This window comes from Quercus robur, chromosome 5, assembly GCF_932294415.1.
Source record: "Quercus robur chromosome 5, dhQueRobu3.1, whole genome shotgun sequence".
NCBI classification, from domain to species: Eukaryota; Viridiplantae; Streptophyta; class Magnoliopsida; order Fagales; family Fagaceae; genus Quercus; species Quercus robur.
In genome coordinates this window covers 69,559,937-69,587,931 of record NC_065538.1, presented here as the reverse complement: position 1 = coordinate 69,587,931, position 27,995 = coordinate 69,559,937, and the positions used below count along the sequence as shown (strand labels likewise).

At 37.6% G+C, this 27,995-nt stretch overlaps 1 protein-coding gene and 1 pseudogene across 1 annotated transcript in view; both read left to right on the top strand.

The window, feature by feature from the left end:
- LOC126724713 (uncharacterized) lies at positions 1 to 27,880 on the top strand (annotated as a pseudogene).
- LOC126726856 (oligopeptide transporter 1-like) overlaps positions 1 to 27,995 on the top strand; it is a 67,719-nt gene that overhangs the window by 15,678 nt on the left and 24,046 nt on the right. The window lies entirely within an intron of this gene.

The following is a 27,995-nucleotide window of genomic DNA, read 5'->3' as shown; positions in this document are numbered from 1 at the left end:
ATGGATGACTTGACATTCAATTTTGAAATTCATCATGGTGGCCAGTTTGTGTGGAACCCAGATTTGGTATATTTAGGAGGTAGTACTTCTTTTTATGATAAGGTTGACTCAGATAGACTTATTTATTTTGAAATACAAGATATGTGTTGTGGTTTGGGGGCAAATAGTACAAGTGGATTTCATTATCTTATTCCTGGAGGTAATTTGGAGCAAGGGTTAAGGCTTATAAATTAAGATGATGATGTAGTTTAAATGTGTGAGATTCATGCTGCATGGCCTACAGATAAGATAAAATTATATGTTGAGAGTGGTGAGGAGCCACTTGTAGTTGAACAACCATTTGCTAATGAGGAAGTGGTAAATGATGATGATGTGCATGAGGCACCTCAGAATGGTGATGATGTGCATGAGATGCATGAGGGAGGTAGTGTGGATGCTAAAGGAGGTGGTGGAGAAGATTTTGATTGGTTGGAGGAAGGGTTTGAGGGGCCGGATTTTGATGATGATGTATTTGGAAATGTAGATGATGGGCCATCTACACATGATGGAGGTAGTGGTAGTGCAACAGCCCTACATAGGCCCTCTGAGGGAGATACTCCAGCTAACAATGACCCACCTCTTGAAGAGGGTGAATGGATTGACCCACCTCTTGAAGATGACATGGAAAGTCTAGTGGATTCTGATGATGATCAGCCAGCACCAACTGCTGCAAAAGAACTTGAGTTTAATGTCTAAACTGACGTGAGAAAACCAGTGTTACAGAAAGGAATAAAGTTTCCAAACTCTAAGGTATTTAGGGAGGCATTGAGGGAATATACTATAAAGAAGCCAGTAGATATCAAGTTCAAGCTGAATGAGAAGAAGAAGATATTAGTTTATTGCATAAATGAATGTGGATGGAAGTGTTATGCATCTCAACTACCTGGGGAGTTGACATTCCAAATAAAAACATTCAATCCAGAGTGCACCTGCCCTAGATCCTTCAAACACAGCCAAGTGACTTCAAGTTATGTTACAAAGAAGTTTATGTAAGAGTTTGACAAAAATCCCAATTGAAAAGTGGCTGGTGCTCAACATCATGTGAAGCAAACACTTGAAGTTGACATAAGTTACAATCAGGTGTATAGGGCAAAAAGGAAAGCTACTGGCTTGATCACTGGGGATGAACAGCTGCAATATGGGAAGCTTAGGGATTATGCAGAGATGATAAGACTGAATGATAAAGGAAGTAGGGTTATTTTGCAAACTGAAATGGAAGATGAAAATGCACAGCCCAAATTTAAGAGAATGTATATTAGGTATAATGCACAAAAAATTGGTTTTTTGGGAGGTTGTAGACCAATCATTGGTTTTGATGGGTGTCACCTGAAAGGGAGATTTGGGGGGCAAATACTTGCTGCCACAACTAGAGATGCAAATGATAACATTTTCCCAGTTGCATTTGCTGTTGTTGAGCAAGAGAACAAAGATTCATGGGTATGGTTTTTGCAGCAGTTTTTAGATGATATTGGGAATCCAAAACAATTTAATCTAGTCTTTATCACTGATAGACAAAAGGTATGAACTACAATTGTACTAACATATTTAACCCACATATTTAAAGTTTAATAATACATGCCTCAGTTCATTTCAACATGTTTAACTAACATATTTACTTGATCTATTTTGTATATGAATTAGGACCTTATACTTGCACTTGAGATGCTGTTCCCAACTTGTGAGCATAGATATTGTGTGAAGCATATCTATAATAATTTTAAAGTGGATCATAAGGGCTTGGAGTTGAAGGATGCACTGTGGAGATGTGCTAGAGCTACAACAATTAGGGAGTTTGAGAGAAGAATGCAGGAACTGAAGGATTTGGATGTCAAGGCATGGGAGTATCTTGCTAACATCAACCCTGCACAATGGTCTAAGTCTCACTTTAGTAGCAGAGTTTTGTGTGACTGTTTAGCTAATAACTTGAGTGAGTCTTTTAATGCCATGATCTTAGAAGCTAGGGATAAGCCAATTTTAGCAATGTTGGAGTGGATTAGAGTTAGGCTCGTGACCAAACAATACAAAAAGATGAAAGGTATAGCAAAATACACTGGAAATGTTTGTTCTAATATTCAAGACAATTTAGAGAAGTTAAAACATGAATCTATACATTTTAGTGCTATTCCATCAGACAGGTTCATGTATGAGGTTGATAATGGTTGTGAGAGACATGCGGTCGACTTGGTTAGGAAAGTATGCAGCTGTAGGATTTGGGATTTGACAGGACTTCCTTGCAAACATGGGATTTCTGCTATTGTTAAGAACCTGGAGAAAGTGGAGGACTATGTGCATCATTGTTACTTAAAAGAGACATTTGCTAAAACTTACAAGGAGATAATACAGCCAATGCTTGGCCAGTCTGAGTGGATTGAGACTAACCAACTTGCTCATGTTGCTCCTCATATGTATAAACCACCTGGCAGACCACTAAAGCAAAGAAAAAGAGATCTTGAAGAGCTAAGGAGCCCTTATAGAGTTTCTAGGGTGAACAAGACAATCAAGTGTGGGAAGTGCCAGAAAGAAGGACATAATGCAAGAGGGTGCAAAGTAGGCATCATTGGTGAAACTCTATGGCAGAGAAGAGATAGACTTACTAAATCAAAAGCTGTAAGTATTTCCATGCTTTGAACTATAGTCATTTCCTCATATATTTCATGTGTATGTAACTTGTACAACCCTACTTGTAGGTACAAGGCAGTAGATCTACAACAACAAAGCAGACTGCAACACCTCAAACTGCATTTTAGCCACCAAGTACTAGATCTCAACCTGCATACAGAGCTTTTGGTCAAACTGCATCTCAACCTACACCAAACAATAAATCTGAAGCAGCAACTCTACCTCCAACTGCATTTAAGGCCAATTGGTTCTCTTCATCCTCACAACCAAGTAGCCATACCCTTAGAGAGACATGAGATTCTTTACCATCTCAGGCACCTCTACTAATATCTATTTTGTTTATTTTTTTCCTTTTACTTGCTATTGTTGGACCATCTTGCTAACTGCTGGATTTTGGTTATGCAGCCAAGTGCATCTGGTGGTGGTGGTGCTGCTAGGGGGTTTAAAGGCAGAATGTTTGGTGTATCAAGGCCAACAAAGTTTCAACCAATTGGTGGAAAGGGCAAGAAGGCTGCAGGGAAGGGCACAAAAAGCAGTAAATGAAGATGGAAGATGTTAAAGTTTCAACCACTTTTTTTGTTATAGTTCCCACACTTAATGTAACTAGTATTTAAATTGGTCAAGTGTCAAAAACAATATTGGCAATTTTGGTTGGAAGATGTGTATGTCTGATGTGTGGTGGACTAGTAGTTGGGTTTTGGTTGTAAATATGTCTGCATGGGACATAAAGTCACAATGGCTATCTTCACTTTTGGCATATTATGACATTATTAGGATTTTATTAATGTTAATGTGCATTGACACAGGATAAAGTGTTTTGATGTCTTGTGCTTGTCTTTGCTTTTGGTGGATTTGCTTGTCTTGTGCTTTTGGTGGATTTACACAACTGTATGTATTGACACAGCAAATCATGTGTATGTCATGACCATAGGTCCATTTATGGGCAGGTGTAGCATAGAACCAAAATCAATATATATGGATCCATTTATGGGCAGGAAGTAAAAACAATAAATAAATTACAGAACATTTGCACAAAAAAAATAAATAAACTACAGAACATTTGCACAAAATTTGCACAAAAACAACACTTTGTATTTCAAGAGATGGATACAATAATCAGGGACTTAATTCAATTACCCAACCACATTTCAACAACCCCCCAAGCATCATGGTAGATTAAGGGTCCTCACCCTTACATTGTTGTTCATTGAGGCAAAACACAACAACAACATTACAAAAATGAAAAATAACCATAACAAAACTAGTGCCAGCTTGTACAATCTCTCACTCTCTCTAATCCTCTTAAGTTCCTCCCTATCTTCTACATAAAGCTCATGAGCTTCTCTTTCCCTCTGGTTAGATCTTTCTTCCATTTCCCTACTTCTCATTTCTCTTTGATTTGCAAGCAGCAGTTCATTCTCAAGCATACTTATCCTTTCACGGACAAGTGGAGCTGTTTCATTCCTACAAGTTTTGTTATCCACCCACTGAAAGAAGCCACATTTGGGACCAACCTGATCATTACAATTATAACAATTAATTTCATAGTTCACAATTAATCACAACTAATAATTCAATTCAATTCAAATGAAATACACTAATGAAATTGTTTCTTACATTAAATTGACTACAACTGAGGAATCTTCTTCCATAGTTACAAGATTTTCAACTTGTTCGTAGAACACAATTCTCATGGGTACATAAATGGTCATCTAAGGCACGGTAGAAACCATTAGTTGTAGACCCATTGCCAGTTGATGAAGACATAGCAAGCAAAATCCCAATTTCGTAAAAGAATTTTAAAACCCTAGGTTTCAAAAATTAAAAGGATCTACCTAAAATCAAATGAACAGAGCATATGACAGTAAAAGAAAACCAAAATTTGAAGCTGAAAAAGTTAGGAACTCACCCAATCAAGAGAAGACGAACGGACCAAGCACCAAAAATCAAAAATACTATTTGCAACAGCTCAATTGCTGAACACTGTGTCTCCTTCTTCCTCAATTTGCTTGCACGATCAAAACCCAGGAGTTTCTCAGTCTATTATCTCAAGCACATTGCATTGTGATTGTTGTTTGGTGAGCACATTGGATGAGAGTGTGTTTTGGGAGTGAGTAGTGTTTGATCTGTTTTAGGTTCTGTTTTTGATGAGTTTATGTGTTAGAGTAACGTCTGCATTGGAGATGGGTTACAGAGGAGTAACGGAGGGTATCACAGGTGGGTAAAGTGTCAAAAATGAAACCACGGGTAGGCAAACCAAATTAGAGGCAAACCACAGGTGGGTAAAGTGTAATTATCCCTATATATATATATATCAATAAATGTTTCAAAGTAACTAATATTGACTAAGATGACAATATTTTGGCTGAAAGTAGCAGATGTATCAGTCTATTAGATCTTTAGATGGTCAAATGAATTAGTCATAATTAGCGCCGTTTAACACAGGAGAAAATGAAAGTGAACTAATTGTTTTCTTCTCTTTTTCTCAGCCAAATTACATTGATATCCATATATATAAAAGTGTATTGGTGCGTGGAAGAAAACTATCTCATACACCCTACTACACCAAAAATCTCATTCCAAACAAATTAAAGATCAAACATAACAAAGAGTAAAAATAAGCAAATTACAAGAGCAGAAGCACAAATAAGTCATCATAGGGCTTTTTTATTTCTATTTTATATAGCTTAAAAAAATTGAACTTTAAATTAATATGTGTTGATGACCACCCTAGAAAACAAACTTGACCACCCTAAAAAATTCTTGAACACCCTAAATAAAAATTTGATCTCTCCAAAATTTTGGTCCATTGAAGGTTGAACCAAAAAATTGTAAAATTAAAAATGCTATGTTCACAACATTTTACAATACTTTCACAAATTTTTTAAATTAATTTCACAAGAAATCCTAAGTGGCAGATTATTACAGGTGGACAAAAAAGTGATTTTATTGATAAGATTAAATTAGAACCAGTAACAACTTGTGAAAGTGTTGCTAAAAAATGTTGTGGATGCACCTTTTATCAAAAATTTCCCAAACAAACATATTAGCCTAAAAACCCAAATTAAATGTTTAATTTTTCATTTTCTAAAATGTGTTTTCTAAAGACATATTTTAAAATCACTATTTTTTTTTAAATGCATATTTTCAAATAGTTAGTCTATTAGTGTGTGCTTTAATCTTTAGTTGAATTTGTATAATACATTTTGTACATACGCATATGCACTAAAATAATGCTTGAATACGTTATTGAACAGGAACAATATAACTGTTGAATGCCTAAGTTGAATATGTTGAATGAATTTAAATTTTATCTTTTATTCTTTTGCTAGCACTATGGACAAATTTCTTTTAAAGAAATTACTTATATTACAAGATTCATCTTCTAGAAAAATTTGTAGTTCAAAGGTATGCAAATAAACAAACAACCAAATTAGCCCAATAGACAAGAACAAAAACAGTAGTTCAAACCATTTTAAATCATAAAACTACACCATAAAATAGTTAGAAACCTCAATAGAACTGAACTTAACAAACCCCCATACAATCAACAACAATTCTCCCCAAAATTTACTTTAAGAACTTAAACTAAGAGTTGGTTTTGTATCATAAAATTATCTACAATATTGCATAAACTAAAAAGTAACAGGCAATTACAAAAACCAAATTATAGTGACTATAGCCAAAGTTGGAAGCAGCTCCCCTTCTACCACATGTACGATTAGACGTGCCACAATGAGGTACATGACCAGCCCCACCGTATCTATTGCCTCCACGGTCTCTGCTTCCATCATGGCCACAGCCATTGCCTCTTCCTCCACCCTGGCCACTACCACTGCCGCCACCTCTGGCCGCTACTTCATTCACCACGACCATAAAGACCAATATAACAAGAAGTAGTAATTTAGCTATCTTGGTTGACAAGAGCTTCATTATTTCACAGCAAAAATAATAATGAAGAAACCAGGCAAAATAAACGTGTGATTGTTTCTTTGTACATAATAAGGGGACTTATATAGTGTTCTGTTTTTTATAGTGACATTCACCGACTTACGGTTATAGTGTTCTTCTTATAGTTAGACAATGAAGAAAGAATTACTTTGGACATGTTATTTTTTTCTATTCTTGAATATATAATGAACTATAATTTTTCTACGGATCTAGCAAGATCAACTTTTTCGGACCCCATTAATTACTGATGGGTAGCTGGGCCTAATTTTCAAAAAAAAAAAAAAAAAAAACGTGGGGGGTGTAGGTTCTCCGTCTCCTAGACCCAGTTGGATACACAAACATACTTGGAAACTTAAAAAAAAAAAAAAAAAAAAAAAAAACTTTAAGTTTTACTAAACCCAGTCCGAGAAACTTTTACTACAGGTTTTTGTTTAGTTTTATGATAGAGATAGCATCTCATGCACACAAGAGATTATTGTCTCATTGACAGGTGGGTCCTACGGGACCTGGCGCATAAACTATTTTTCTTTTATAACAAGGAAGACTGTCAGTGATTCTAGATACTGTGATATTTGGTTACGTTGTCATGGAGTCCAACGTTAAAGAAGGCAAGTGGGAGATACAACAATCTTTGCTTCATTAATGGATGATATGCCTTGTGGTGAGAGTTCTTCAATGCGCTTGTACAGCAAAGTCCGGAAGAGAAGAACAATATTGTTGATGAAGCTGAAGGGATTTTCTTGATTGAATATATTGTTCAAATTTTGAAAACAAAAATATATTTTACATATAAATTGTTTGCTTACCATCTATGAATAATGGCTAGTGCACACAAAGTACACACTATTGTGGCATGCCATTATTCCCCACTACTTCCACTTATATCTATTTCCCATTATTTATTTTGCCAAGTAGCTTTGTGTGTATATCTGTATTTTTTTTTTTTTTTTTTGGAGAAAGAAAAATTGAAAACTTTTATTAAAGTGAAAGCAAATCTGCTTGATAAACATTAAGGGTGTGCAATGGGATATTTTCCATATGTACATTTTTAGACCCCTAAAACACAACTAGATTAATCTAGTTAATTAGCCAAGTGATTACTTAGTCAAATTATCAGATCTAGGTTAATACAAATATATCATATCATTGTAAAGAACGGAAAATAAAGAACACAGCGAAATGATAACCCAGGAAAACCAAATCAGTAAAAAACCTGGGGAGGATTTAACCTAGCTATCCTCAAGGTAAAACGAATCCACTATGAAATAATTGAAATTTACACAATAGCGACTTAGACCACTAATATCCTATTGCTACCTCGAGTAGGAAACTTACTACCATGACCACATGATAGCTCTAAGTCTACAAACTACTTCTTTCTTGGATTCCCAGCAATCACAAGCACTCCCGCATATATATCTTTAATCTCCTGAAACAGCAACTGAATTGGTCATCAAGTTCTTGACATAATCTTGATTCTTGATAACCCTAAGTGTATGTGAAGGCAACCACCTCTAGATCTCATAGAAGATTGACACATACAGCATAAAGAGCAACTCTAAAACATGGCTAGGGTTTTCCCTTTTATACTTAGGGCAAAACATGAAACTCTATATGTCAAACGGGTTTGGGTTGAGTTGGAAAATTCTATAGAAAAATGATCTGCGCGAAATTCAATCGATCGAGTTTAATTCTCAATTGATCGAGTCAGACAGATTTAAACAGCAAATCCTGCAATCACTCGATTCCAACTTTACATAAAAACATATACTTTGAGCAAGTCTAAACAAGACCAAAACGTTTTGATCATGGTTTGCCAACATTACAAAATGAAGTTCTAATACATTAGTTCCTAATTCCTTAAAATCTAACACCATCCATAGGAAAAAAAATCAGTGACATGTCCTGCATGCCTAGCTAGGTTGTGAGCTATTGAATTTCCCTCTCTACCAACATGTGAAAACCTAATACATTGGAATTGTTCTGCATAAGTTTTGACTTCCTGGATTAAAAGGCTAAAAGAGGCCAGTGAGGTCGAATCATCCTTCAAAGCATTCATCACTATCTCCAAGTCTCCTTCTAAAATCGCCGAAACAAAACCCCAAGTCTAGAGAAACTTCAAGAGCTTTAGTCGCTGCCAGTGTTTCAAGTTCCACCACTGATATGGGAAGAGGTACATTGTGTGACATGGAAGCCATTACCATATCTTGATTATTTCGAATAACAACCTCGATATTGGCTCTGCCTTCATCACTAAACGTTGCCCCATCAAAATTTATTTTGTACATCTCACCTGGAGGCACTTTCCATTTGGTTCTTGGTCTAGTAATGAGTGACTGCTTCTTTGGTTGTATAGCCCGAAACTCCATCAGGGAAGTGAAAGCTCGTTGTGACACTCGATCAAGAGGAAAAACTAGTGGAGCACATCTGATTTTGTTGCGCCTGAACCAAATGGTCCATGTGAGCATGGCAAAAAATTCAACGTTGCAGTCTGATTCAAGAACAAAGGACAACATCTATGGGAAGTCTGAAAAAATCATTGTATGCCTAAAATTCCATTGAGGGTCATCATCCCAGATTGAAGATAGACTTGGGCACTTCCAAAGTACATGCAACACATCTTCGGCTTGGTTTGTGCAGCGGGGACAAGTTGGATTATCAATGATGCAGCGACGAACCAGATTTGCCATGGTAGGCAGTGCATTACGGCTTGCTCACCATAGGAATTTTTTTTTTTTTTGCTAGGTAGCGATAACTTCCAAATGCTTTTCCAGAGATTTTTTGTGTGAGCAGGTTGTGCCTGATTCCCAATGCAGCGAGTTTCAAATTTGAGGAAGTATTAACCCAACTTGACCAAGTGTTAGGACATATGTGTTTCACATGTTAAGAACATATGTCTTGATTTTATGTAATTGGCTTATCTTTTGACAAAACACACTTTACTTGTATTTGGGTAGATTTAGGATGTTTTAAATATTTCAAGAAACCTTGTTTCAAGATCACGTATTGAAGCTTCCAAGTCTGTTCAAGAAAACAAGTTCAAAGTGCAAAATCATTAAAGCTCGACAGCTGATCGACAGCTACATCTATCAAGCTTAAGGAAGCTGTTCTTCATTCGGTGTGCTTGGCACCTACTCGACAGCTGCTATCTGTCAAGGTTTAAGATTTTCATAATTTCAATATGATTTTCTTGGGATCCGTAAATATGTCTTTGGGCCTTCTTTTCGCATAACCCTAGACATATAAAAGGATCAGTTTAAGGGCCGTCAAACAGTTCACAAGTTGCACAAGCTTTGAGCAACTCTGTTCAAGCAAATTGTGACTGGAGACGAAGTTCTTGCCCTAGTTCATCTCTTTCTCTTGAAGAAGTTGTTGTGTATGTGCATTGTAGGGTTTTGTGATCAAGCATCTCTTGATCTTCATCGTTTGGATGAACTGAAGAACTTTGCAATCAACAACCTTCTTAGTTGGTGATTGAAGTTGCGTACTGGGATCCGCGTAATTGGTTAGTCACGTACTAGGAGTCGTGCATCAGAAAAGAGAACTGTCACTACAGAACAAGTCCAATTGGGTATTGGGGTAAGGGTTCAACTGTAGGTTGGTAAGGTACTTGGATTCCTTTACTTGTAACCGCTTGTTGTGATAATAGTAGAGTTTCAGGAGTGGTGACCTAAAAATCACCCGGTGGGGTTTTTGCTGTTAGGTTTTCCCCATTCGTAAAGAAATCACCATGTTATTTATTTTTCCGTTACATATTTAGTTTATTGGTGATTTGTTTGTGCTACCACGCGTTTGTATGATAAATTGATTAATTAATAACTTGACTAATTAATTAATTAATTTCTATCACAAGGGATCATTTAGTGTGTGGCCTATCAAGTGGTATCAGAGCGGGCACACTCTGATTAGGGTTTAATCTTTGCTGTGTTGATCCATTGACCCCTGTTTGTCATGGATAGAGGATACTCATTAATCATACCTCATTTATTTGATGGCACTAACTATGCATACTAGAAAGTACGCATGAGAGTTTTCTTGCAGTCTTTAGATGAGAAAGTGTGGCAAGCTGTGGAGTTAGGCTGGACTAAGCCTACAGAAGCGCCAGCCGACTAGGATGATGCCAAGATTAAGGCGACAAACTTCAACAGTAGAGCTTTGAATGCATTGCTCAGTGTTGTCACCAATGAGGAGTTCAGAAGATATCCTCCACTGAAACTGCCAAGGAGGCTTGGACCATTCTCCAGACAACCTATGAGGGTACTAAGGCTGTCAAAGACTCAAAGCTTCAGAGGCTCACTATAAGCTTTGAAGAGATAAAGATGGAGGAGGATGAGTCTTTCGATGAGTTCTATGCCAAGCTAAAGGACATAGTGAACTCAACCTTCAATCTTGGGGAAACCATTCCTGAACCCAAGATTGTGAGGAAAGTGCTCAGATCTCTGTCCGAGAGATTTCACGCCAAGATTACGACAACAAAGGAATCAAAGGATATTGACAAGATTCCTCTGACTGAGCTGGTTGGAAACTTGCAGACCTACGAGCTAGGGTTGATCAGAATAGGCAAGTCGGGTAAAAGCAAGAGTATGGCACTGAAGGCCAAGAGCAGTGAAACAGATGAATCTTCTGATTATGACGATTCCAAGATGAAGTCCTACATTACCAGGCAGTTCAAGAAGTTCATGAAGAACGCCAATGGAAAGGGTTTCGACAAGGACCGTAGGCAATCCAGCTCTTCTCAGTTTAAAGGCCAAGACAAAGGGAAGAAAGGTGCTAAGGAAGGTGGTCAGTACACTGTTCCCTCTGGACCTAAGTGCTTTGGGTGTTAAGGCTTCGGTCACATGAAGCATGAGTGTCCTACATACCTCAAGAGCATTGGGAAGAGCAAGGCACTTGCTGTTACCTTGAGCGACACTAAGCCTGAGGATGATTCTGACAATGAGGATGATGGAATCTTAAATGCCTTTACGGCCACAGTCAATCCTACTGATGGGATTGTTGAAGATGTGGTTGAAAAAGAGGAACTGGTGGAATCTAAGTTTGAGAAGATGGATGACCAAGATGACATCCATACAGCCTATGAGAAGCTATACAAGCTTTTTGAGAAGCATGAAATATTATATAGGCTAACCACCAAGAAGCTCAGTGATGTGGAACTTGATCGTGAGGAGCTTTCCACAAAGTTTGATGAAGCCAATCAGACTACTGGAGTATTGAGATTCGAGAACAATTTCTTGGTTGAGAAGACTAAGAAGCTTGAAGCGGAGCTATTTCAAGTCAGAGCTCAATTGGAGAGGACTTCAAGCGCAAAACTGGATGAGATGCTGAGCATTTAGAAATCTACTTCAGATCGAACAGGTTTAGTATATGGTCTTTCTTCCTCTAATATTGCCTCTTCTAGTACTATTATTTTTGTTCCTCCTGCTAATAATGTTAAAACTGAGAACAATGAGATTAAAACTGAATTAGCTAGTGAGAACTTAGACAAGGGTAAATCTATCTTAGGAGCACCTCTTAAGTTTGAAAAGAAAGATGTTAAAAACCCTAGGGCTAAGAAGGCTAACTCTCAAAAGCCTAAACAAAAGAAGCAGCATGTCTGTCATCATTGTGGAGCTGCCGGTCATACTCGACCAAATTGCTACAAGTGGCTTGCCACTCAACAAAGAAACGGCTTGATGGCATCTGGGAACCAGAATCAGCTTCAATCCTCTTTCGCTCCCCTTGGTGATCTTCTCAAAGCCCTCATGTTCCTTTCGAACTTGAACGGTTTTAATTCTTCCCCTTCACCGCTGGTTCAAGGGTTTGCTAGATGGAAAGGTTCTTCCAAGGTGTGGAAAGAAAAGGGCTCCAAGTGATTCTATCACTTTTCTCTCTCTCTTCTTGTTTTTGTGTGTGCATTACTTATGTGTTTTGCCTTCATGTTTTGAGTCAGTCTAGTTTTATGCTTTGTTTATTTAACATGTTTTTGTTTGGTTATTTTTCATTTTTTTCTTTGTTTTTGTTTTTCTTAATAAAAAAAAAAAAAATTGAAAAATCAGAAAAATACAAAAACAATATGTGTTTTGTACATTGGTACTTGTGTATCTTGGATGGCCATTGAAACAAAGTCTTCTAAACTTTGTATCATTTGTAGCTTAGATGAGCATCTCTATGCACAACTAAGCAAGTGAGCTTTGTGGCTCATGTTTGTGATGAGTACGATTAAGTTGTCTCTTAAACTTAACATGCATATCACTCTTTTTGACGGGAAGGACTAAAAAATCCTGAGAGAAAGGCATAAATAATCATCTCACCACTATTGCCCGTCAATCATAATAAGACACCTGTATGCTTCGGCATAGCAAAAGTGCAGTGTCAATGACATTTGTGTGCTTAGTCATAGCAAAATTTGAATGTCAATTATCATTGGGTATTTCTTTTCTCTCTCTAATAAGCCCATGCATGATATGCTTAAAAGAAAAAATACGCAAAGAAAATTCAAAAGCAAAAAGATCAAAAATGCTTTAAAAATGATTGCAAGCGTGTATTTTAGGAGATGTGGGAGTTATAGGATGTACCTCAAAGGTGATAGTCCCTATAGAAGTTATGATTGTGTGTGAGTTAAAGTGATTTTCTCATATCTCAAATCGTCATAACATGCATACACTTATGCAATCTTGCGATATTTTTCACACACAACACGCAATATTCTTTGCTACTCTTGATACATGTACAGGTACAATGTGATTTGGCCATCACGAGGTTTTACATGTATTAATGTATGCTCACTAAACTGTCTAGACTTGTTTTTGAAATATAAAAGACTTGTTTAGTGTGTGTGTTTGGTTGTGGTGATCCATGTGCTTAAATTTTCATTTGAGAGATGATTTTAAGAGCATAATATGTTGATTGGATCGTTGGTTGAGTTGCATGTTGGATTGCATTCATGTTTGTATTTTTCACATCTCGAAAAACTGTTTTTAAAAGTTGGCTCGACACCTCCTCGATAGTTGGCTATCTGTCGAGCTTCCTTAAGCTTTTTCTTATCGCAATCTCGCCTGTACCTCAATACTTGGTGGATCTATCGAGATTTGGTCTGTATGCTCGATAGCTTCTCAATACCTGGTGGATCAATCGAGCTTCTATTCTAAAAACTGGTGTGTTGATCCTCGATACCTGCTCGACACCTCAGCTGTCGACGTGTATTTTCTCGACACCTCCTCGACAGATACCTCGATACCTATCAATACCTTCATCTGTCGAGAATTACTGGCTTTCCTATATAAAGCCCCTGCGCGATCCGGTCCTCATTTCCATCGATCTCTCTCTCGATACTTCTCTGTTTCTCTCCCAAAAACACTCCAATCTCACTCCTATCTTGGTTCTCAAGGATTTTCCAAGGTTTTTCAAGTTTTTCTTCACTTGGTAAGCTTCTAATCCTTTCTCATTCATGCATTTCATGTTTTGAAACCTAGGATTTGGGGTTTTTCAAAATTGATGAGATTTCATTGAAATTTTGGGTTGGGTTTTCACTTAAATGTGTTTAAAACCTCATAGATTGCATCACATTAGCATTATAATGGTCTTGCCATGCATTTAGATGTGTGCTATATGGTTGTGTGCTGATAGGTTTGGACTGGGCTGAGCCCATGATGCAATTTCTTTTGCATGTCACATGTTCATGCATTTCCTATGCATATGTATTTCTTTTCAATATATTTGATATATTTGAAAATGTTTGGGACTTTTCTGATTGTCTTTCTTTTTCTCCCTCTCTGTTGTTTACGTTAGTCGTGTCTATGGCACATAAGCGTAAATCCACTCCAGCCCGGAATCCTCTTCATTCCGGTGCTTCTTCTTTGTTTGATCCTACTTTATCTCATATCCGGTTCCGTGATGATGATGCCTTTAAGGCATTTTCGAAGAATTTTTCTAGACGAGGCATTCATTCGGAATGCCAAGTCATCTTGTCAAATTTTGCTGACACCAACCTTCCCTTTGTCATTCACAGTAGTGGATGGGAGTCACTGTGTGACGCCCCGGTCACCTGTCCTCTCGTGCTGATCCAGAAGTTCTACTCCAACATGCACGAGATTGATCGGTTAGTACCTCTTTTCTTCACTTGCGTTCGAGGTACGCGCATTCCTGTCACACCGCAGTTAGTTGCGGATGTGCTTCGGGTTCCTAGGATAGAGTTTCCTGACTATCCTAGTTGTGAGCATCTGAGGACTGTATCCAGGAATGAGCTCACGTCTGCTTTTTGTGAGCGCCCTACTTCTTGGGGTGAGCGTCTTTTTACACCATGTCGACCTTTTGCTAAAGGTCCTAAATTCATGAACATGGTGATGACTTTTGTTTTGTATCCCCTCTCTCACTATAACTTCATCACAGAGCCTCGTGCTCGGTTTTTGTTGTCTCTTCTTGAGCATCTTACTATAGACTTCCCTTCTTATTTCATTTTGTCTATTATAGATGTTCATCTAGATTCGGTGACCCGTGATAAGCTCATCTTTCCTTCCGCTATCACGAGGATTCTAAGCCATTTTTCTGTTCCTTTTCCCTCATCTGACCATTTTACCATCATGTGTGCCATAGATTACGCTACTGTTAAATGTAGCGAGGCCCAACTTCAGTCGTGACAGTCGGATTCAGCAGCTCCTTCCTCTCGTTCCGCTCCATCCCGTTTGGCTCCATCCATATCAGCTCCTCCTTCCTCTTTGACCAATGTGTCTCTCGGAGATATTATGGTGCAGCTACAGCGCATGGATGCTCGCCTCGATACACTTTCTACGGAGTTGTATCAGGTGAACGTTCATGTCGGTCGTATTGCACGATGACAGGTGTCTATGGGTGGATTTGCTCCTGCAGCTACTCCTTCACCGCCTTCTCCTATGGCTTCTACTTCTGAGGATGAGGATGATGATGATGGTGATGATGATGATGCTTCAGATGATGATGATGGAGATGCTAGCTCTACCGATGAGATGTCTACTTGACACTTTTACCCTTTGTCATTCGTGACAAAAAAGGGGGAGTAGTTTTGGTATGAGAGTAGTCTATCTTAGGGGGAGAGTTAGTACATGATCATTTTGTTAGGGGGAGTGTTGATATTTTTTTGAGGGATGTAGTGAGGATAGTATGTATCTTTTCTTTTCTTTCTTTTTAGATACATTACTCTTGTACATGAGGTCTTATGACCATTTCTAGACATACATTGTACTTATCTCTTTATTTATATTGATGTATGTTTTTCTTTCACCTACCCCTTCATGTGTTGTTTCTTTTCACTCTTTATACACATGTTTCTTATACTTGTATACAATCTATTATTTTTGTTTCACACAAAGATGCCTTGATGAGTTTTGTTTAAAGTGTTTCAGAAATACAGGTTGTCAAAGTCTACTTGCCATAAAATCTCTTCTTGAAAGTTTTTCAAGAGTTTGTGTTAGTATAGATTTTATTGTATTCAACAAGTAAATATGAGTTGAGTGATTTATGACTTCTCTCATATGTTCATTTGTTTGTTGTGGTTTTGTCACGGATTGCCAAAGGGGGAGATTGTTAGGACATATGTGTTTCACATGTTAAGAACATATGTCTTGATTTTATGTAATTGGCTTATCCTTTGACAAAACGCACTTTACCTGTATTTGGGTAGATTTAGGATGTTTTAAAATACTTCAAGAAACCTTGTTTCAAGATCACGTATTGAAGCTTTCAAGTCTGTTCAAGAAAACAAGTTCAGAGTGCAAAATCATTAAAGCTCGACAGCTGGTCGATAGCTGCATTTATCGAGCTTAAGGAAGCTGTTCTTCATTCGGTGTGCTCGACATCTGCTTGACAGCTGTTCAACACCTGCTATCTGTCGAGGTTTAAGATTTTCAGAATTTCAATATGATTTTCTTGGGATCCGTGAATATGTCTTTGGGCCTTCTTTTCTCCTAACCCTAGACATATAAAAGGATCAGTTTAAGGGCCGTCAAACAGTTCACAAGTTACACAAGCTTTGAGCAAACTCTATTCAAGTAAATTGTGACTGGAGACGAAGTTCTTATCCTAGTTCATCTCTTTCTCTTGAAGAAGTTGCTGTGTATGTGCACTGTAGGGTTTTGTGACCAAGCATCTTCTTGATCTTCATCGTTTGGATGAATTGAAGAACTTTGCAACCAACAACCTTCTTAGTTGGTGATTGAAGTCGCGTACTGGGATCTACGCAATTGATTAGTCACGTACTAGGAGTCGTGCATCAGAAAAGGGAACTGTCACTACAAAACAAGTCCAATTGGGTATTGGGGTAAGGGTTCAACTGTAGGTTGGTAAGGTACTTGGATTCCTTTACTTGTAACCACTTGTTGTGATAATAGTGGAGTTTCGGGAGTGGTGACCTGAAAATCACCCGGTGGGGTTTTTGCCGTTAGGTTTTCCCCATTTGTAAACAAATCACCTTGTTATTTATTTTTCTGCTGCATTTTTAGTTTATTGGTGATTTGTTTGTGCTACCACACGTTTGCATGATAAATTGATTAATTAATAACTTGACTAATTAATTAATTAATTTCTATCACAAGGGGTCATTCAGTGTGTGGCCTATCACCAAGTATTGGCCGGATTGCACATAGGGCAAATAGAAAACATCTTTGGCTCGGCCGTGACTTAGGGTACGTTTGGATACCGTTTATTTTATAGAAAACTGAAAACATTGTAACAAAATAATTTTTAAATATGTGAATAGTACTGTGGGACCCATTTTTAATGAAAGTTTTGTTGAAAAAAGAGGTTTGTGGGTGAATGACCAATGCATGAAACCCATTGACAGACACATTCCAGTGAAAATTTTGCTGGTCAAAGAGGTGGTAGGTCCCGTGCACAGTGCACGGGACCCATTGACAGACAAAATCCCACTTGAAATGCACTTCTCAATAAAAAAAAAAAGAAAAAAAAAGAAAAAGGAAAACACAAACATAGCACCAGAAACGCAATCCAAACGCATGCTTAATGGAATTTTTTGAATGAGATCAATGTTTGTGGAGCTAAATGCAGATAACAATAGAGTTAAGTCCCATTGTCATGTGAATGGATTGATAAGAGTACTAATTGTGGCATCATGTATTTCAGCCATCAAAGGTCCGTGGATCTGTAGACAAGTTGGTTGTGCGTAATAGGCATTACTCATTACTTATATTAAGAATATTAAAATAGAAAATGGCAAATTAGAATTTCATTTAGGAGTTATTGTCAATTTGGTTTCTATATTTTGGTAGCAGTCAATTTAGTTATTGTTATTTTTAATTTGAAGTCTATTTGATCCTTATCGTCAACTCACTAATAGAAAATATTAACTATAACTACAAGTTGACTATAGATTAAAATAATAGGAACAAAATTGATTGCAAGTTGAATATAACATTTTAACATGAACCAAATTGACTAAACTCATAGATGAATGGGACCAAATTGAACAAGTAAGAGTCTGTTTGGGATTTGCTTATTTTGCTAAAACTAAAAACTTTTTTGAAAGGTCAAATAGTGTATAAAACACCCTTGAATGTTTAGACCCTCAATCACAAAATAACTAATTCAAGCTTTATGACAAACAACTAGTGTGCGGAAAATGAACATAAACTATAAATAGAATTGGAAATCAATCTAAGCCAATTATAAATCACATCCACAGCAGAAAATAAAAGGCAAAGATAAAGGGAAGGAATATGCAAATACAAGGACAACACAACGATGTGTTATCGAAGAGGAAACCGAAGCTCTCGGCGTAAAACCTCTCCGCCGCCCTCCAACCGGTCAATAATCCACTAGAAAATGTAGTTGGGATACATGAACAACAATAGACCCTCCAAGCCTAATCTACCCGATGTACCTAAGCCCTCCAAGCTTCTTGCTCCAACGAGGTTATGCCGAACCTTTTTCTTTTCTAACTTACCAGATTTCGCTATAATCCATAGCATCCACCATCCTTGGCATCTTCCAATGCTTCTAAAGTTCCAAAAACACTTAACACTCTAAATGGGTGTGGGTAGTGTTTGGATAGAAATCAATAGGTATGACAATGAGAGAGGGAATGAGAAGACACTACAAAAATTTCTCTCTAAGAATGAATAGCTCTCTCTAATTGGATAGGTGTTTCGAAGAAACCTCTCTTAGGGTTTTTCTTTCTGAATAGCCACACATATTTTGTGAGAATGAGGGGTATTTATATTGGCGTGAGAATGGAATGTGAAGAGTCAGTTTTTCCAAAACAGGGTTGGCTGGCGACTTGACTGAGTTGCGAGTTCAAGCCGCGACCTAACTGAATGGCCAGTCTGGATTTTTGTCCTGTAGTGCTCCAGCTGGCATGACTGTTCAGCTCCCCTGCATGCTCTGCGCGTGTGCAACTTTTGGCGGCTTGCAAGCCGCGAGCCTCCCGCGAGATCTAGCTGCGAGTCCTTGCTTCACTGCACAGTCTTGAGCATTTCTTCACACTCTCTCACACACTATCCTTACATGATTCCCACCTAAATACAGGGTTTCTAAGTACTGTATTACAAGAAAATTTGTCATGGAATAAAGCCAACACATGGTTGATTAAATTCAACTTTACAATCTCCCCCTTTGGCTATTCCGTGACAGAACACCTTAAAACAGACTCTAGACTTAAATGTGAGTTTGGGAACAATGGCAAAACTCACTCACACCTAAATCTAGAAGCTGTGAAGCTCTTGAATCATATGAATATGAATCTCCTGAAACACAACAATACACCATGATCATTGTATGCAGAAAAGCATGAAATGCATATGAAGCAGGCATGAAGTGATCAAGCAAAGATGAAGTGATCAAGCAAAGATGAAGTTAAGAAACAAACCATAGCTTGATCAAACAAGTAATCACTACAGGGTAGTGATCACAATGCTCATTCACACTTGGAATGAACACTTGAACATACAAGCTGACAAGAACAATGCAAGTTACTTATATGCCCAACACTTAACCAATGCATAATATACTAAGTATATGCATCTAGGAACAATCCTACTAGGGAACAAGAGTGACAGTACTTAAAAAGAAAGTGCATGACATTTAGTTAGAAGTACAGATTTAACAAAGCATAAAGGCTGCATAAAGTATGGTACAAACCATAAAGCCTACAGATAATGAAAACAAACCCTAAAAGCTTACAAAAGCAACATGGGTACAAACCACAAAATACTGAATATAAACTAAAAGTGCATAAAGTTTCTCCCTTTCAAAGTGATGAGAAGCTGTGATGCACTTGGAACATATATACTTGTAACTTGAAACACTTGCACAAAACACATTAGACCCTTAAGGTAAATCAAGTAATAAAAGGACAAATATAATGTAACAAGTAAATTGCGATCAAGTAAACATGATGTGAAACATGTGAGCAACTTGATCATACACCAAAACAGTCATATAAAAATGACTACAATGATTACATAGCAAAGCAAATGATCATCCGAACATACATTCAATGGAGCACAATAGCATAGGAATATATGCATGTCTAAAACAAAAACATGATGCGATGAGAACCACAAAGCATAACTCAAAGCACCATAAAGCCAACAAGAAAACAAACAGAACAAAGTTTTCTTATTATCTCAATGTTTTCTCCCCCTTGGTATATGCATCTCCCCTATGGAATATCTCTCCCCCTACAAATGTGCATGAGAAATAGAATTTCTCCCCCTAAGAATGTGCACAAGAGTCATATAGAAATGACAAAATACGAGTATACTCTCTCCCTTTTTATCAGGAATAGACAAAGGGTCAAGAAGAAACGAGGGCAAGAGATGAAGGTACGAACAATGCTAATGATGCATGAGGGGTGCGAGATGAATGAGAAAATGAAGCTCAAGCCTAAGACAATATAAAATGCCACAGAGCATAAGGTAGACATGACATGCTAGGATGAAGAAGTAAGGTCTAAACCAATGCATGACAATGGTAGCAAAGGTGTGTGCAAGAGGTGGCTATGTGCAATGCATGACCAATGCACGAAAAATGCACATGTGGGGTAAGGTGTGTTAAATACACAATCAATAAACCAAACATGTTCCTAATAAGGAAACATGAGAAACCCCAAAGTTTGGTACTCATCGGAGTCCAAACAAGCGAGAAAATGTCTAAGAGACATTTTATCAAACACCTAGCATGCACACTATAAACAATAATGTGAAACAATGCATGAACATCATGAAATCCACCCTTAATATATATTCTTCCTGCCACAAGGGGCCAACATTCAATGCAAATCAGCAAAAGAAACAAATCCTAAAAAGAAATTTGACAAAAATTAAATTTTCCCAACCCCTATGATAAAAATCCCAACCAAGAGCACAAAACTTTCCAAAACATAATCTAAGGATCAAAATTAATGAAAAGAATTTATAATTACCTTAGAAATGTTAATGGAATGAAAAACCATTCAAATTGGTTGGGTTTTGATGTAAAAAAATTGAAAGAGGGGTTTTAGAAAGGATGGGAGAGGTTTAAAACAAATTTCTCACAAAAAACCCTTTAAAAGGCTATTTCTGGCCGTTTCGCGATTGGGCAAGTCGCGAGGTTAAGTCGCGAAAATTTTCGCGAGTCGCGAGTGAGTCGCGAGCAAGCCGCGAGTGAGTCGTCAAAGCTTCTGGATGAACTCGCGACTGGGGTTTTGCGACTAGCGAGTCGCCAGCTGAGTCGCGAAAAACTCTGACACCTGTTTTTCAACACAGAACATATTTAAACAATGAAAAACAAAGTAAGCACTAAACATGAACATAAAGAGTGATAAAAATCACTTCCAAAAACATATAAAATGATCAAAAATATTTTTGGATAAATCAATATATGATAGAGCACACACACATCACATTTAGACAAGTACAATTTTAACAAATGAATAAGACATTCATTGAACATTAGGCATGTGTGTTGTATGTGTGTATCAAATGTGGAATAGTCCTTAGTCTAGAGTGAAGTTTCAATGATCAATTCAATCAAGTCATACACAACTAGTACTAAGTCAAGTGGTCTATCTCAATTATAGAAATGAACATATATGACCTCCCACAAGAAAATGATTACATACGATGAAGCTTTTCATTTGGCTTCTTTACAATTCATAACATTTGATCATTTTGAATCAAAACATCTCATTTTGAGATTGGTGCCTGAAATTTGTGATATTTCAATTTGATGAACAAGCCTTTGGCTTTTTGGGCATCATACATTTTCATATAAGTCGCTTTCATTTTTTCCTAGTCGAATACTAGTATGTGTGATGAATTTTGCAGCTCATTATCTCTTTTCATTTTGAGATTTACATTTATTGAGCTCTTTAAGCAATAAAAATAAAAGAGTGGGAAGAGATATAAACACAAGTCTACGCATGTATCAAAACCAACATGACTATTAACTAATCATTCATGACAAGTTTGAAGATCGATTTACAACAATCACACAAAGATGTCAAGATTTTTCCCACAAAGATATAAGTGCAAAACTAACAAGCTAAGCTCGTAAATGCACAAAGCCATTTGTACAAAGGTACAAGGCCAAATAAACATGTGATATGTGCTCAAAAATATACGATCAAACTTTTGAATTTTTCAGTTTTTATGTGATTTTGGATTTTTTACTCACACAAAGCTGAAATATAAAAATAAGATAAAAAACAAAACAGTGCATACAAATAAATGCAAGATGCATGAAATGCATGAAGATATGACATTTAATGTATGAAGGGTCCTACAAAGATTGAAAGAATTAGATCAAGGACCAAAAGAGCAAAAACTCAACCATAAGAACCCTTCCTCATCCAAACAGAACGATTGTTTGGAATGAGTGTCTCAAGAAAAGTGAGACGAGGGTTGGAAGAATGAAAACCATCGATGCACATAATCAAGGAGTTAAAAGTATTAAACATTTTCTTTAACAACATGCTATTTTCACTCAAAACCGGTCTACTCTTTTTAGCACAACTTCCAAGAAGCTCAAGTTTCTCTTTTCTTTTGATTCTTTTAAGAGCATGAAACTTAGAGCATTGAGGTCTTAGATGACCAAAGGCACTACAATGGTGACAAACAATGCGTTTAGGTTTACTAGGCTTTTTGGGAAGAGATCTAGCAACATTGTTTTGTTCCTTTTTCAACTTGGAGCATTGAGGTCTTATATGACCAATCACACCGCAATGGTGGCAAGTTGGAACAAACTTAGATCCATTCAAAACCTTAGGTTGAGACCTAAACGGAAGCTTTGACTTAACAGCCTTTCTCTCCACCTTTTGATTTCTTTTATGTGGAGGAATGTACACCGATTTGTCCTTTAAGGTAGAACACACACTAGGCACAAAATCGGGTACCACAACATGATTGCAACAAATATTTTCATCCTTTTTAACAATAGGTTCAGCAATCAAACACTTGGCATGCATCTTAAGAGATTCATTTTCACATTTAAGATCATCAACATGTTTGTTAGACAAAACAAGTTTAGCATCCAAGCCCATATTCAAACATTCAAACTCTTTCAGCTTTTCAAGAGAAATTTCAGCAAGTTTATTATATTTCTCAACCAATTTGTTGGATTCATTGAGCTTAGCAATCAAATCATCCTTTTCACAAAATAACTTGCTCAAATTCTTTTGAAACTACTTAGCATTTTTCTTCAAGAGTTTGTCAACAACATCTATAGATTCAAATAACATGTCATCACACTTATGAGGATTAACACTCATAGAGGCATTTTCACAAACACGTGGCATGTTACATTCATTACCAACCAAATCATACAAAGAGGCATACAAAGCACAACCCATGGCAAATAAACACAAGGGGTCAAGATTCACACTAAGGTATTTAAACCACAACAAGTGTACCTGCTCTGATATAAATTGAAATGTCAAATAGTGTATAAAATACCCTTGAACGTTTAGAACCCCAATTACAAAATAACCAATTCAAGCTTTATGACAAACAATTAGTGTGTGGAAAATGAACATAAGTTATAAACAGAATTGGAAATCAATCTAAACCAATTATAAATCACATCCACAGCAGAAAATAAAAGGCAAAGATAAAGGGAAGGAAGATGCAAACACAAGAATAACACAACGATGTGTTATCGAAGAGGAAACCGAAGCCCTCAGCGTGAAACCTCTCCGCTGCCCTCTAAGCGGTCAATAATCCACTAGAAAATGCAGTTGGGATACATGAATAACAATAGACCCTCCAAGCCTAATCTATCCGATGTACCTAAGCCCTCCAAGCTTCTTGCTCCATTGAGGTTGCGCAGAACCTTTTTCTTTTCTAACTTATCGGATTCCGCTATAATTCATAGCATCCACCATCCTTGGCATCTTCCAATACTTCCCAAAACTCCAAAAACACTCAACACTCTAAATGGGTGTGGGTAATGTTTGGATAGAAATCTCTTCTCAATAGGTATGACAATGAGAGAGGGAATGAGAAGAGACTATAAAGATTTCTCTCTAAGAATGAGTAGCTCTCTCTAATTGGGTGAGTGTTTTGAAGAAACCTCTCTTAGGGTTTTTCTTTCTGAATAGCCACACATATTTTGTGGAAATGAGGGGTATTTATACTGGTGTGAGAATGGAATGTGAAGAGTTAGTTTTTCCAAAACAGGGTTGGCTGGCGACTTGACCTCGTGACTTGACTGAGTCGCGAGTTCAAGCCGCGAGCTAACTAAATGGCCAGTCTGGATTTTTGTCTTGTAGTGCTCCAGATAGCATGACTGTTCAGCTCACCTGCATGCTCTGCGTGTGTGCAACTTTTGGCAGCTTGCAAGTCGTGAGCCTCCCGCGAGATCCAGTCGCGAGTCCCTACTTCACTACACAGTCTTGAGCATTTCTTCACACTCTCTCACACACTACCCTTACATAATTCCCACCTAAATACAGGGTTTCTAAGTACTGTATTACAAGAAAATTTGTCACGGAATAAAGCCAACACATGGTTGATTAAATTCAACCTTACATTTTTGTTGAAAGTACTATAGATAAAGATAAAAATTAGCGGAAATAGTACAATGAGACCCATGAATAGTACCGAAAAGTGTAATAAGACCCATGAATAGTAAATGATTCTCCAAACACACACTAAGGTTATGTTTGGATTGGGCTGAAAACCCACGTCTGCGTCTATGTTTTTTCCTTTTTTTTTTCATGCATTTGTGAGACTTGCGGTTACTGTTCATGCACTGTTCAATGAACAGTAGCCTCAAAGTTTGACTTTTCTCATTTTTTTAGCCAATCAATGCACATCATGTACTGTTCATGAACCCACAAACATCACTTTTAAGCAACTTTTTCATTAAAAATGGGTCTCAAGGTACTATTCACACATTTAAAAATTATTTTGCTACAGTGTTTTTCAGTTTCAGTTTTCAGTTTTCAGCTCTATCCAAACGGACCCTAAGTGATTCTTCAATTTCAGCTGATCCAACATTACCGTGCTTGACAATTCGAACATGGATTTTAGGGTCACATGATCTTGTGCTGTTCTGTCCTTCGCTAATCAATTCTTTGGTTACCGCCAAAATACATATATCATCAGTTATAGCCCAAATTGTAGTACTTCCATTAGTAAGGCTTGTGGCAGCATATCTACCAAAAAAATTCATTCACATTCCAGGAACAAAAACATTCTTTTCGTTGATTCCAGGTCCCTTCAACTTGAGGGAGCATGTCCTGATAACCATATTTGCCAATTCGGGTTCAAACTCGGTTTATGCTATTAATATTATCACCATTGTCAAGGTGTTCTATCATCGAGGGATTCATCCACTTGCAGCTATTTTGTTAAGTCATACTACCCAGGTGATTTACGTTTATGCTTTACTGAGATTATATGATTACACCTCTTGGAATTGCTTCATTTTCTTCCTAAATGATTTAATTTTATGGATTATTCATTTGCTAGGATATTGATGGGCCGGACTTTTAAGAAAGTATCTTATTGATTCATCATACATGTGGTGGCCTTCCAACTTGGTTCAAGTCTCCCTATTTAGGTGCCACTAGTCCCCCGCTTTGCTGCTTTTTTTTTTTTTTTTTCTCTCTCTCTCTCTCTCACCATAATAAGTACATATATACACATATGCATAATGGAAATATAGTTTATCATCTCTCTCAATTCAAAATTTTGAACTTGTAGGGCGTTGCATGATGTTGAGACTATGCCTAAGGGAGGCCTAACCAGGCTGCAGTTCTTCCTTATGGTCCTTGTGACAAGCTTCGCATACTATATTGTTCCCAACTATCTGTTTCCATCCATAACTGCTCTGTCCTTTGTTTATTGGATATGGAAGGACTCAGTCACAGCCCAACAAATTGGTTCTGGTCTTGGTGGACTTGGTATTGGCTCGTTTGCCCTTGATTGGTCCACTGTAGCTGGTTTCCTAGGATCTCCTTTAGCCACCCCTGGATTTGCTATCATTAACATGATGGCTGGGTTTTTCATTGTTCTCTATGTATTAATTCCTATTGGTTACTGGACAAACTCGTATGAAGCCGGCCAAGCGATTTCCTATTTACTCATCCAGTGTGTTCAATGCTGATGGTGGAAAATACAATATTTCTGAAGTTTTGAATGATACAACCTTCCAATTCGATCAACATGGATATGATGGGTATAGCAAAATTCATCTCAGCATCTTCTTTGTATATACTTATGGTCTAACCTTTGCAATATTGGCTGCAACAATCTCTCATGTTGCATAATTATTTGCCTATTTTACTTATATTTTTCCAAGCACTTAACTATTCCTTGTGTTACTTTGTGCTCTCAAAGGTTTTAATTCCTAGTATCTTTGCTTTTCTTTATGCAGACAAATCTGGCAACAAACAAAGGCAACATACAACAATATGTTTGGGGATGTGCACACTAGACTTTTGAAGAAAAACTAGGACCCTGTCCCTCAATGGTGGTTTTATGTACTATTGATCGTTGTTGTTGGACTTGCCATTCTTACTTGTGAAGGCTTTGGCGGACAATTGCAACTCCCTTACTGGGGAGTCCTGCTAGCAGTCGCCATGGCTCAACTCTTCACTCTCCCAATTGGTGTAATTACTGCTACCACAAACCAGGTATGGTATTCAGAATATAATTTTCTGTCTTCTTGTTCTGTGTGTTTGATATTGTAAAATCTATGTGCAGCAACCAGGACTTAATGTCATCGCCGAGTTGGTTATTAGTTTCATGTATCCCGGGAAACCTCTTGCAAATATGGCTTTCAAGACCTATGGCTTTGTTAGCGTGACGCAAGCAATAATGTTTCTGTCAGACTTCAAGCTAGGCCATTACATGAAAATTCCTCCAAAATCCATGTTTAATGTTCAGGTGATTTCTTTCTTTTACAAAATCTTGTTCTCAGTTTACCACCCACTACTTACATATTGCTAGAACCACTGGATGTTGAGCTGAAAAGTAAAAATACTAATATTTATCTATGTTTTCAAATGAAGTTTGTGGGAACTTTAATTGCATCCTCACTCTACTTCGGCACATCTTGGTGGCTTCTAACCTCAGTAGAGCATATACGTGAACCATCTAAACTTCGAGAAGGAAGCCCGTGGACTTGCCCTGGATATGATGTTTTCTATAGTGCTTCCATCATATCGGGTGTAGTCAGCCCAATTCGCATGTTTGGCTGTCTTGGACTGCACTCTAAGATGAACTATTTCTTTCTCTTTGGCTTCCTAGCACCACTGCCTGTGTGGGTACTCTCACGCCCGTTTCCCAAACAAAAGTGGCCTCATTAACAGGCCAATCTTCATAGGAGGATCAGGAGGAATGCCCCCAGCGAGGGCTGTGAACTACCTATGTTGGTGTGCCGTTGGCATTTTCTTCAACTTTTATGTGTATAGGAGGTATAAAGGCTGGTGGGCTAGACACAATTACATTCTATCAGCTCGACTAGATGCTGGAGTTGCTTTCATGGCCATGCTTTGCTATTTCACATTACGAATTAGACACATCAATGGAACGAGGTGGTGGGGATTGGAATTAGATGATCACTGCCCACTAGCAAGTTGCCCCACTGCCCCTGCCCCCTGGAGTAGAGGTTGAAGGGTGTCCTGTGTTCCATTGACAGTATTATATTATGTAGATTTGTGTAGCTATATGCGCTGGGCTAGAAAGTTTATGTATAAATATTTCAGCCTAGCTATATGCCCCAAAGTGATATCTTTTTCTATCGTGATTATCTTTACATTTCAGACCACAATCTTTGTATAGGTTTGATAATGGAAGACTATTAGCTTCAGGGTTAACTAGTTAAATCTGTATAATATCCTATGAAGCATGGGTGTGTTTCGGGACTCGGGTGCAGGTACGGGTGCAGGACTTGGCAATTTTTGAAAAAGGAGGGTGCGGGTGAGACGGGACTCG